General features: G+C 32.6%; 1 protein-coding gene and 1 pseudogene across 2 annotated transcripts in view; both read left to right on the forward strand.

Annotated features, from left to right (window-relative positions):
- Positions 1 to 13,735, forward strand: part of GRID2 (glutamate ionotropic receptor delta type subunit 2) — a 1,348,544-nt gene that overhangs the window by 123,361 nt on the left and 1,211,448 nt on the right. The window lies entirely within an intron of this gene.
- On the forward strand, positions 12,971 to 13,376 carry LOC117022342 (fatty acid-binding protein 5-like; annotated as a pseudogene).

Genomic DNA, 13,735 nt, shown 5'->3' on the forward strand with positions numbered 1-13,735 from the left:
GCCTAATATTGCTACTTAACTGACAAGGTGGTTATGAGAGTTATTTTAATATATTTAAAGCAGTGGACAGTGACTAACTAAATAAAAACATTTGCTAATGTTTTACTTTGTGTTAGTATGATCAGGCATACAATACTCTACTGTCTTTAGCTTTCTATCCTCCGTAGCCTCTGAGATGTGTTCCAATGCCACCCATTTTTTTTTCTCTTTAGAAGCACACTTCAACACTTTAGCAACTGGTATATGTGTAGTACGCATGCGATAAATGCTTTTTGATTCAAACATATAGTTCAGCCTTTTTACCTGATACCTTTCTTACATGTCGTTTGTTCAAATATTTGATCAGTTTCATATGTCTACATTTATGTTGGATTTTGTGAAACTATTTCTAATAAGAAAACCCTGGAGCATTCATTGACAACCAACATTGAAATACTTGGAGTAATACAAGTTGCTAGGAGTTGTATGTGCCGTGTGAGTGATAGCATGAGGTACAAAGAGCTTCTATGTGATGACTGAAGCAAAAAAAAAAAAAAAAAAAAAAAAAAAAAAAAAAAAAAAAAAAAAAAAACAGAAAAGGGAACCAGTGTGGAAAAAGTAAGTGTGTAGTTTAAGGATATACTAAAACTATGTGAGAGAGTGGAGAATTGCAGACATCTAACAAACCTCGTGTGCCCATTTTAAATGGTAGCATCCATCAGAGCAAAGTGGTAATGCTAAAAGGCAGAATTGCAGTCCGTTCTCCCCCCATCACCATATACGAGTGACTCTGATTGGTGAAAACGCAGTGCAATGCAGAGATGATGTATGATAGAAATGGACACTTGAAACCTATATAATTTTGCTAACCAATGACACCCCAATAAATTTAATAAAAAATAAAAACATAACAGGCAGGATTACAAACTTAGCAAATCTTCATATATACAAAAGTGGTAGTTTCATGTGAATCCAAACATAGTGTTGATTAAGTAATGCTCCTTTGATACTCAGGAATATGGAAAGCAATAATATGGAAATTATTTCCTTTTTGAAAAGGAAAGGCAACTGCAAATAACAACAAATATATATTTTTTTCATTCTTGAATAGCACGATATTGCCATATTCACTGTTAAACATTTGATTATACATTATGTATAATGGCTGCATACAATTTTCCACCTTTGTCTTTCCAGTAATCCAGACCATTGTCGATGGATAAGAAGGGGACTGTACTCCACTCTATCCCTCACAGAGCATAAGTTCACCCCCTAAGACACCTTCTGAGATTTAACTGACATGGAAATAATATTTAGCCAGTGAGTTAACCTAAGCAATGACTCATGTGTTTTAGGATGGAGGAGGATAGGCATAATTGCGTATGTTAGTGTCTGGACACATTGGGTTAATGTCAGTTTCTTTTAATCTTACCAGCTAGGAACTCAATTCATACTGAATCGCTAATTAATGGACTCGATTTTGAATTCAGTCTTTTATATGTTTGGCCAATTATGGGCTTGATGTCTTTCTAACTTCTAGAACTCTGTCTGACTGAAAATATCACAAGGATACTCCAAATAATGCTTACGTGTTCGTTTTCATATTAATCTTCTTTTCTCTAATATAGACTCGGGTTTCTTTAGTGTCTTCCAATTTATGAGACCTTCTCATCAGATTTATACCGTATTGTATTCATTTATTATGTTCCCCACAAATCCCAAATATAGTCTGATGGATGAAGAAAGGAATGGATTGGGAGAAATGGCACCATAACATTGCAAAGGACAGCATACTTAGTTTTGTTGAATTATGGACTGAATCACAACCATTTTGTTGGTAGAAAATGTTTTGTTGATTTTTAAATGCTCTGTTTTCACAATTCATCTCAAATATTACATAGAAAGATAAACTAAGGAAAGCTGGCACAATGAATGATCCTTAAATCCTTCATTTTACCTTCATATAATTGCATGGTGGAAAATTAAATTTTTAAGAAAATGTAAATAAAAGACTGAAGATTAATTTTTATAAAGGCAACAAATAGTGCATGAATATTTTTTCTCTCAGTTATCTTGGTTCTATTCGATTGTTGAGGAATTTAATTAAATGCATGCTAAAATGAATAAAAAATGTACAGTTTTATAGTAAATAACTTAGTTTTGCATTTTCTTATCTTGATGAATGTAAATTTCTTGTGTGTGTTTTCTACTCTGAGAAATAGAAAATATTTTAAAGGCTTATCAAAAGTCAAGGCATTGTAAAGGAAACAGCCTGCTTTGTGCCTCCTTGGAGTTTAGGATTATTATTTTGTTTTAAATATTTGATTAATGCTGGTGAAAGAGTATTTTTGAAATAGCACTTTGATTGACATTTATTTTCCAAGTTTCTAAATACTTTACTGGAGGCATTATAATAAATTAATCTTAATTCTTATTGTCTTATCTTCTTTCCCTTAACTTCTGACATTTCCTTTGATAAACTTGTTTATTTCAGCTACTAAATTTTATCAAGGGAAACAAAGGAAGAGAGCATAAGTATAATTAATTTATTTATCCTTTTTGGTAATTGGTACAGTCCCATATATCCCTTGTCCTTGATGTTAATGAAATATAATATTTATAATATTTTTTATTGAACATTTTTACTCTGTATATTATATGTGTTATCTTATTTGGTAATAAGAACAACTACAAATACGTTAGGTATTATTTACCATAATTTAGAGATGAAAAATATGAGTGTCAAAGATATTTTGTGAATCTATGAGCCACATTTCCTGGTTTTTACTATTCCTTTTACTCTGTTGCTTCTGTGATGATTAAAATCGTATTTTAATTTATTAGCTCAGTAATAGATTGGTCTCCTTTCTTATAAAGTGACTTACACATATGAAGTGAAGATTAAAAGAGAGAGCAAGCAAGCAAGACAATAAAATTGGATTTAAAAATGAAACATAAAATGAGACAAAAAATGCATATTTTATGCTTACCACAGGTGGGTCATGGATTTAGGTATTAGTTTTCTAGTAGCCAATTTCAAAGAGGAAATCTAATCAGTTACACAATTCATGATGCCCATAAAATAAAAACAACCAATTATTCTTTGAGATGAAAAATTGTTCCCAGTACTAATAGCAGATTATAATTTTTACAAGTGGAGAGGCTCTCTCAGACACTATCTAATATAATAAAATTATTCTCAACAACATTCATCAGATACTACACTGAATTTCCTGGACTGTTTCTTGTATAACCTCTGATGGCATCATGGCAAAACATAGTTCAGCAAAAGCAGTTTATGAGAAGTTGCAGAGCGAAATAGAGCTGCCCGGTTGGATCAAGAAGTACAAGTATATTTAGGACTTTGGGTAGCTACTTATTCCTCAAGCAATCCTCCCTTGCTGCTTACTTATCAGTAAACATAAACTAACAATGCATTCAAGATTATGTTATCCACCTTGTATCTATAATGAATTTAATGTCAGTTGAAATCAGTTTCACAGAACTTGAAAGACCATCAAAATGGGGTTAGATAGGTGTGAAGCATTTAAGTGAAGATTACAGAGCCTAGAAAGGACAGAGACTTAATGTGAAAGCCTCCTAACTTCCCTTGGAGGCAATCCAAGTAAATAAAGTCCAGATCGGGTAATTTGATATTATTTAATTTTTTCCCATGTATCAGTTTTTCAGGTTTAAATAAAGTTAATATCTTTTAGAAAAGGATTTCAAATTAAATAAAGTATATTCTAAGAATAAAATATTGTCTAATAAGGATATTAATGTAATCTATATATAGAATTAGATAGGTTTCTCTTAAAGTCAACTGTGTTTTGTACTGAATATTTTAGAAACTACTAATATAGAAGTTTAGTAACCTAAAATCCACTTAGTACTGAGAAATCTCAAATTTTTAGAAACAAAAAAAGTATTTGCTCTTGTTGATCATATGGGAATGGAATTTAGCAATTTAAATGTTAGCATTCTTACTTTAGCCCTGTAATGACGAACTAGAATATGAAAGGAGCTATTTATATCAAAGATTATTTTGTCTTTATAATAGAGGTATATCTTCTGTGCTTTTGTCCAAGAATCATACTTTTCCATTTTTTTATATTCACTGAGCCCTAAGCAAGTTGATAACCAACCTGTACTTTTCCTGAAAGGATTATTTGTTCTTGGAATACTCAGTCACTTTCAAGTTGTCATCTGTATCAGGGTTGAGGAGATCATTGGGACATTTTACAAATTTCCTTATAACGTATGCAGATTGTTTAGAGTTGAGTGTGGCTTTGTGATCAAAATAATTCCAGGGAGAAGGAAATAATGAGCCATAGTTATCAAAAAGTAAACAAGGACCAAACCTAGCTGAAAGTGGTGTACATAAAGGTGGTTTGAAGAAGATAGATGTATTTTGTACAGTGGATAATTAAAATGTGCTACAGCTGTTATGAGAGCTCGTGTGTCTGAAGCAGATCAGGTGTTAGTGCCCTTCTTTTATGTCAGACCATACTTTATGAGAAATATTTGATAACCTGGACCCTGGATGGAGCAGAATACACCACAGAGTGAGTCTGTGAATCACACAATATATGAACCTTGCTGAAGGTGCTGGATGTTTGGACTGGAGAAGAAACATTTTTGACTATTTTCTCCAAATACTGGCAGAGCTCTCATGGAAAAAGATACTGGAACTTTAATGTGCCATTGCAGAGACAAGAACTAGGATTCATGGATGAAGTTGTCATCAGGTAGACTTGAACTTACCGTGAGGAATAAGTCTTTATCATTGGTTCTTGAATGAGCTACCTCAAGAAGTAGCGAATTCTCCACCTCTGGAGATATCTAGTCCTGGGTTATATTTGTGCAGGACATTTTCATAGAGAGATTATTTCAGAATAGCCTGATAGACTGGGTTCTTTTCATCCTGGAGTTTCCTTTAGACCTTGTGATAGAATTTTTGTGATATCTAACATTGTTCAGTATAGTTTTGGGGAACATCGGAATTGTGCCATGTGAAAAGATACCAACATTCATATGGAACTTAACAGATAAGTTTTTCTGTCTTCCATGTCTTCAAAGTGAAAGGAATATTAATATAACGTTGAGTCCTGCTCATGAAGAAAGCATACCCCAAAGTTGCAGACATTGCATTAAAGTCAGAGTTGCCTTTAAGTGAATGATTCTTGGAGGACATCTAATGAGTGACGTTATCTATAAGTAACCATCAAAATGTAAAAACACTTTTCTTTGGTGGGTGAGCAACAACTTTTAAATAAATAACTATAAGAATGCTAAGTGTTGAACTGACATAGAATTCAGGGAAGCATATATCAATGAAGTAAAATTTTCTCAGCATGCTTCACATGGTTCAATAAAAAATATTGTGACATTCCCCCTTTCAAGATGAAATTCTAACAAATTGCTATTACAGGACTACAGCATTCATTGCATATTTTCTGGGTATCTAATTTTGCATCACTTATGAAACACGCTGCTATTAAAACTCCCATGAAACTTTTTGCTGTTTGCTTTTGTTTTTATTTTTACATTTGTTTAATTGACACTAATACCATTTGATATTGCAAACTGTGAAGTGTCAAAATAGCCTTGAACAGTTACAGGCCAACTGGAAGATTAACAAGGAGAGCACTCTGCATAATAACTGATTATAGAATGCCTCTATAGATTCCTCTGTGTGTATGTGTATATGTGTGCATACACACACACATATACATAGGCATATATATGAAATAGACACATAAATTTCTTATTCAAGACAAAAGGAAAGCCAGCTCCTAAATGTCTAATATTTATTTGATATTTTTTTAAGGAACAATTTATTGATTATATAAAAATACTGTATATTGGCCTAAAATATAGAACATTTATTTAAAATCATGCATTAATATTTATCATATGAAATAATAGGTATTGAAAGCTTTATGTACTAAGTATAGTATATAAATACATATTAACAAGTTTGGTTTAGCTGTAGCTTTGGCTGTAACAATTTTAATCAATGCATGAATAAATGCATGAATTTTTACAAAGAATTCATATTGAAGGAAATAGTCTAGTTTAACTTATAAGTACCTCTTTATAATTGAGAAAAATGCTTGTATTATGATCATGTGGATCTTATACTTTTTAAAAACAAATTTTATGTTAAGAAGTAAGAGGCTTTAAAATTCAAAATGTGTGAAAATACTGGTGTACTAATATTTCAAAATATTGATTTGTTACTAATACTGAATGATTTGAAAAAAAAAAAAGATGCAATAATATGTTTCCAGGAATTCTTAACATAATATTAACAACTGTTTCAATGGTCTGTAATGGAAATGTCTTTATATTTCTGATATTTGATTATTCATATTTCCTTTTCTGCTTAAACCCAACCATTTTACTAGCACAATGGACATGTAGAATCAGACATCAAAACAAACTTTACTTGTTCTTCCTCTTTTCTGCATATTGCATCTACATGTCAACCTGTGGAATTTGAGGCTCCATTAAATTGAATTACTTGGGTTCAAGGCAAACTACCACCTTTAGAATAATACATAAGAAAACAAAATTCCTTAGATATTTTATTGCTTATTGAAATGCCTTATACTTCAATATTGATTTCAGTGCCTTGGATTCTTTCTTTGGACTCTTCTTACTCCTATCTGAATCTCTGGAACCAAGTTAACATACTTTTTTTGAAATTCATTTCCCTGACTTGAGCTGAGCAATGACATTTAATGATTGCCTGGGTTATTTACAGGCCATTCACAACTTTTTCTCTTTGGTAGTGCAATTATTTTATATGTACATATGTCAGAAATAACACAAAAAATTCACACTGATAAATTGCGTGAATATGTCATCAGTTTTGATTTTTCTAATTTTATAATTAGGATACAGTTTATATAAATTGCCAAAACCAAATCAACTAATAGGCTTGTGTGTTTCTATAGTCTAAAGCCTAGGCCAACTGTTTCACACAGTTGTGACTTAACTTTACTCAGAAAGAAAAAGCAGAGGGACAAGGGGTAGAAGGAGCAGTATGATGTACATGTCATAAAAAAAAAAAAAAAAAATAGCACCAGGAAGCTTAGAGCCTAAATCCACATGCAGTGATTGATTCTCACCTTATTGCTTGCATTTTTTTCTTCTCCCATATCCCTGGCCATCTTAATATCTGACTCTCATTTTATTGTCATTTTCTTTGTTTTTGTTTCATAGTATGTATTGATAGGCCATCAAAAATCAATTTTGCCCCTGTACTGGTAGGGCTCTAGTGTAACATAATTTTCATAAATAAAATAATCTTATACTCGTACAGTAGTTTACATTTTCTGTATGTTTTTTTTTTCCTCCATACCTGTATTTTGGCCCTAGGAACTTGTTCATGCTGATTATCTCAGCTCTTCACTGGCTACCATTGCATCCATTTAACCAGTACTTTCTCTTCACTGAAAAATTCCAGTGGTGCTTTTTAATATTTAAATGTTTCCAAATTTTCTTCTTTGCTCTGATACAACCCACAGGAAGATGATCTTTAGATACAGAAAGGCTTGATCTTTTAACAGTGTCTCCCCTGCAGTTATTTATATAGAATATTATTACACCAAATGTATTAAATTACACCAAATGTATTAGAATTGTTTTCTGTCTTACTGGCAATACTTTGCGAGAGGTGCTATGTTATTATTAATATTATATATAAATATTAATATTTAATAATATTAATATTATGAAAGTTAATAAAAAGATTTTCTTTTTAAACATCTTTACAAAAGTACAGCAACAGAATAAGTGCTGAATGCCATAATGTATCTTAAAAGGTTAGCATAATTGGTTTATTTATATAATTGATGCACTTTTATATCATTTTTGCCATTTAAATAAATATGTATTCTCTCAAAAAATTGAAGATGACTAATTTTTCAGACAAATCTGTAAGAAATTATTAGAAAAAATAATAACTAGAATCCAGCTTGATTTAACTAAATGTAAGCTACATCAGATAAGCCTTATTCATTTGTTTGTTTGATTGTTTATGATATAGGATGTGGTTATTAGACAACTGTAGCCAACATCATGTATCTGGACTCTAGCAAGACAAGATTACTCATCATTTAGTAAAAATATTTACTATTTATGTAAAGCTTATTATGTGCTTGACACTCTTCTAAGTATTTGATAGTTCTTAACTCATTTAATATTGTCAACAGCCCTATGAAATAGGTATTATTATCATATAGAGTAAACTCAGGCTAGCAAGTAGAAGAGGGATAATTTGAATCCCAGCCCTTCTGACGCTAGAATCCAGTTTTTAACTGCAGTGTTATATGCTGATCAAGTGAGAGTAATAGGATATCATGGAAATGTGGGCCTTTACCCTTCAAGTACCATATTAGCATATAAAAGTGAAAGAAGACTCCTTTTGTTTAAAGCTTCAGCTCTCTTGCCTGAACTTCATCTTATTGGTTTGAAATCTTTACCACCCAAAAAGATATTGAGGGAGCCTATATGAAACTTGCAAGTTAAAGCAAAAAGAGATTAAAAAAAAATGACAAGATAAGTGACAGATTTGGGATACAAAAGGAGCATGGGCTAAATCCTACAATACATGCAGCAGGGATTAAGTTGCTATGCTTGAATTCAGTAAACAATGAAACAATGACAGCATAAGGGAGAGTAGACTTAGAAACAAGCCATGTGAAAAGTCTTAGAGATTTTTAATAGAGTATTGCCTAATTGTGGTGTGATTCCCCAAAGAGTAAGCTCATTCCCAGGTAGGCTGCGTTAGTACACATCTTGATTTTTTGAGTAATCTTACTGTAGTTAGGATGTCATTCTGAATTCCTTTCCCAATTAATATTTTCAGCTCTGGTAATGCTTTAATGCCATTGGTATAGTATTTTTATTTTTTTCTAATATATTTTGTTATTAAAATTTAGTTAAAACTCTCCAATTTAATTTAAATTGTATATTCTCCCTTCTCCCCAGTGTGCCCTGAAACTGAGGCAAAAATAATATGGAGGGGAGAGGATGTGAGTCATGGACTGACTCTGAGGTAAATGTCCCCCTGTTTCTTTTTAAGGATAAGTGTGTTAGGTCAGAAAAGAGAGCAGAAAGTTCTAGGTGTGTCATTATTTACCTGTTGCGACTATTGCTTTTTCTTTGCTTTGCTAACATTTGTGTAGCTCTCTAAGGAGTCTTACATGTGAAATATTTGGTCGACCCCACTGTAGAGTTCTCTGACATGGGAGATCTAATCTGAATCCAAGCTAGCCTTCATTAGAGTAGGCTCTTCACTCTAACCCATGGCTCCTTGTTTTGAGGTTCTCCACTATGTAGAGTTACTGTTTAGTGATTCTAGCCCAGGTACATTGTATGTACTCACATGACTTAATGGGAAACTTACCTGTAACAACTGTAAGACTTCAGGCTGCTCCACTGTAACACCTTGCGTAGGTTTGTGGACCACGTGGGTGAAATGCAGAGAATAGAAATCTCTGCATGTGTGATTACAGCAGAGGTTCTCAAATTTTGCTTGGTAGCCTTTAAATGAATGTAGATTCCTAGATTTGCTCCTGTACCATCCCTTTTTGGATTCTATTCAGCAGATCTGATGTAAAGTCTAAGAATGTTTTATTATTTGCTTATTTTTTTAAAGCACCTCAGTTAGTCAGTAGGGTTGCGAAACTAAAATTTGATTGGCATAGTTAGAATACTAAGATTCTGTATACATTTACTTCCCTTAAATGAACATTTGTATAGTTGTGATATCATATTTAATATTTAAAAGCAACCATAGATAAAAAGTTCAGATAGTAATGTGTGTTTGCAAAAATAACTTTACCTAAAATATATTACAGTTCATATTTATGTGATAATATGTTGCCTCAAGAGCTCAAAAATAGATTTACTTGTTGATGTGGTTTCCTTCTGGTAGTGAAAGGAAACCAGTGCAACAGAGTAAAGGGTTAAGACCCCTTAGAGGAATAAAAAGAAAGTAAAATTAACTTCAGAAATATTTGTGATAATACCTCCCCAGGCAAAATGTTGGCAGTTGGCAGACCAGGTAAGGGCAGATTGTGTACGTCTATGTGAGTGAAAATCAGCTGAAGGGTGTCAAATACTCTTCTGAGTCACACTAGATTCCCTTTATATTTATTTCCCAAACCAAGTAGTAGTTGATATTTCCACAGGCCCACGCAGTCCTATTATTTTCCCATCTTTGCTTTATAAATAGCTGGCTCTCACAGCACTTACTTCTTGTTGAAAAATAATCAAGTAATAGTGCTCTTCTCGCATTTGAGGCCTCATAGCCAAGTAAATTTACATGGAATGACCAATCCACAGATGTATTTGGCTGAGTCTCTTCCGAGGAACAGCGATATTGATTTTCATTTTTAGTAAAATAGTTTGTTTTAAAGGTTTGCTGTATTATATCCCTACCAGAATATACACTAACCAGTTAGAAAAAACGTGGTGTATTAGTAATTAATACAGTATGAAGATCAACATCTTAAAAAATGTACATGAATATGAGACAAATTTAAAAATGAGAAATTTCTAAAATAAATACAGTTATTAAAATGGTAGTAAAAAATGTCATATGATTGAGTGAAAACCAGTATAAACACACTAAATATTTTATTGAAACCTTTATATTGACACCAAGAAACATTTTTTAAATTCAAAATAATAAATCAAAATCACTTTCAATCTCATTATTCAAGCTCAACCACTGCCAAGATTCTGGAGCCTTAGCTTCCATTTCTTTATTATATGATAGTTATTTGTAAAGATTATGGAAGTCATAATGCTCATGTAATATGTAATCACTCTCTACCATTTGACATTTTATTATAAACATTTTCCACATTATTACCTATTGCTCATAATTATAATTTATTGTACAGTTTTCCTTTAGGTCACATGATTTAGTTATCTGTTTTTTCCCCCACAATTATATATAATATATGCTTGCTCTCAGGTTTTACTATCATATATAGGACTGTTTTGGAGATCTGTGTGCCTAGGGTAGTATCATATTTTGGAATATTTCCTTAGGATAGATGACCAGAAGTGGGATTATTAGGTTGAAGAAGGTAGACAAATTTTTTTATTTGTTTGTTTCAAAATTGCTTTATGTAATTTACAGTGCTGCCAGAAAGGTAAACCCCCAGTTCACAAACTTGTTAATATTTGGTACTCCTTCTTCTTTAATGTTGTAAAATGATATTTCATTGTTTTTGAAATTTGTATAAAATACAAATCTGAATATTGGATTATTGGAGATTAGTTCAGTTGAAAATCTTTCCATATGTGAAAAATCTGTTTGTTTTTCTCTTATACAAAATTTCTTTGAATGTGTTTTTCCTTTTTACAATAGGGACTTTAATATTTTTCTGATCATTTGTATAGGCTTTTCATAAGATAATAACCTGTTATCTGTCATTACTGCAAAAAATATTATTCCTGCTCTTATTTTTACCAATGTATTATTCTCAAGGTTTTACTTGTAATATGATCTAATCTATCTTTTCTTGCTGGTATTTAAAACTTAGGCCACATTTATTTATATCTTAGAACAGTCAGAAATTTATAGATGTTTTATTAACTCTTTCTTACTATTACATTTAATTTTATAAGTCACAACTTCAGAATGCCAAAGGTTAGTGGGAGTAATTTAGTCAGTGAGAAAAGCCTCTTCTTTGTGGGAAAGCACCTTTATCAAAAAGCTCTTGGATCAAAGCTGGCTTTGAGTCTCAGAAAAGCAATTAGATTAAAAGAAAATTAGGTTCTTGGCTCACAGTAAGAGCATGTAAAACATAACTCATTTTGATTCAGAGTTTTTAATCTTCCATCATTGGATATCAAATATGTCACATAGGAAAAATAATTTCAGCTTTGTTCTCATCTTTGCTTAGTTTGGTCACTGTTCCTTAGAAGCAAAATTTAAGTTCATGTTTGAAGGTAAAGCCGTTTTAGAGTCATTGAAAAACAAAAACACACAACAGACTTCATCAATGATAATGTCATATTCTAATAATGTTGTATACTTTGATCTTCTGCCTTGCCCGTCTTGGTGCCTGACATGTAATAAGCACTGAATCTGTAATCATAGAATGAATGGATGGATTCCCTGCAATAGAATGTGAGAAGTCATTAAGCATGTGCTCATGATACCTTTGGGACTGCCAAAAGGCTTGCTTAGGAGTTGAAAAAGAAATAGAAAATGATGCAAACATGAAAGAACAGGCGAATACAATTCAATGAGCAGTGAAAATCAATGAAGGCAAAACTGGTCCATTTTCACCTCAGTCATTTTCAGGGACAGACCACTTTTACTTCATTGATTTTCAGTACTCATTGAGTTGTGTTTTCCTGTGCTTTGGTTGTGCTCTATTCTCTATCTTTTCAGCTTCACTTTTGTGTTTTATTTTAAACTGTGGTTGTTCAGAGGTAGGCTTTGATGGCAGAGTTTTAGCCCAGTAAGGCCAGTTTTTGCTTACTTGATTTTTCTGCTCTAAATCATATCATTACTTTTTAATACCATCTTACTGGTACTTTTCTGAAGACTTTCCTATAAATATTTTTTCTTTGATCTGTCAATCAGGTTTATTGTGTGAAAAAATGTTTCTCTATAATTGAAAGGGAGAAAATTATTTTATATATATTAAGACTTAAATTTATTAGTGTTATCTTTCCAATGAGATACTAGATTGTTTAATCCACACATAAATATCTAACCACCATATATCTGGCACTCATATAGGCAATGTACTTTTGTAATTGCCAGGTACCATAATTCATATAGGTTTGCTTCAAGGCATTCTGATGTTATAAGTTCTGGTTTATGATAATTAGAGAGATGGACTTGATCTGGGGCAATTGACTGACCTTGGAGCTGACAAAGAAAGAATGGATGGAAACTCTCCATGCCACACTCTGCTCCTCTCGACCCGCACGCCACCCGTGCCCACCAATGGCCTCCATTCAGCAGCTGGTAGGAAGATGGCGCTTAGTGGAGAGCAGAGGCTTTGATGAGTACATAAAGGAATTAGGAGTAGGGATTGCTCTTCAAAAAATTGGTGCCATGGCCAAACCAGACTGTGTCATCACCTTTGACGGCAAACACCTCACGGTAAAAACTGAGAGCACATTGAAAACAACGCAGTTTTCATTTAACCTGGGAGAGAAGTTTGAAGAAACTACAGCTGATGCAGAAAAACTAGACTGTGTGCAATTTTGTCAATGGTGCACTGGTGCAACATCAGGAACGGGATGGCAAGGAAAGCACAATAACAAGAAAAGTGGAAAATGGGAAACTAGTGGTGGAATGCGTCATGAACAATGTCAGCCATACTCGGATCTATGAAAAAGTAGAGTAAAAATTCCTTTATCCTGGACAGGCGTCAGCTGTGCCAGTAAACAGGCTCAGTTCAATGAGCAAATCTCTCCATGCTTTTCTTTTTTTTTTTTTAATCGCTATATTCAGTTACCTTTATCACAAACATTTTACGTGCAACTATTTCCAAATGTTGGTTTAATTAAGATTGTCCCTTTGGTTATTGAATAAATGTGTTTATGCTATTGAAAAAAAAAAAAGAAAACAAAGAATGGATGATGGTCCAAATCGCACTCACAGATAGGGGGAGGACAAGTATTTGAGTCACACTGATGAATTCTGGATGGCCCGTGAAAGGAGGGTCTTCTGAGTATTAATGATGTTCATTATATCATCAAAATT

This window comes from Rhinolophus ferrumequinum, chromosome 5, assembly GCF_004115265.2.
Source record: "Rhinolophus ferrumequinum isolate MPI-CBG mRhiFer1 chromosome 5, mRhiFer1_v1.p, whole genome shotgun sequence".
NCBI lineage: Eukaryota > Metazoa > Chordata > Mammalia > Chiroptera > Rhinolophidae > Rhinolophus > Rhinolophus ferrumequinum.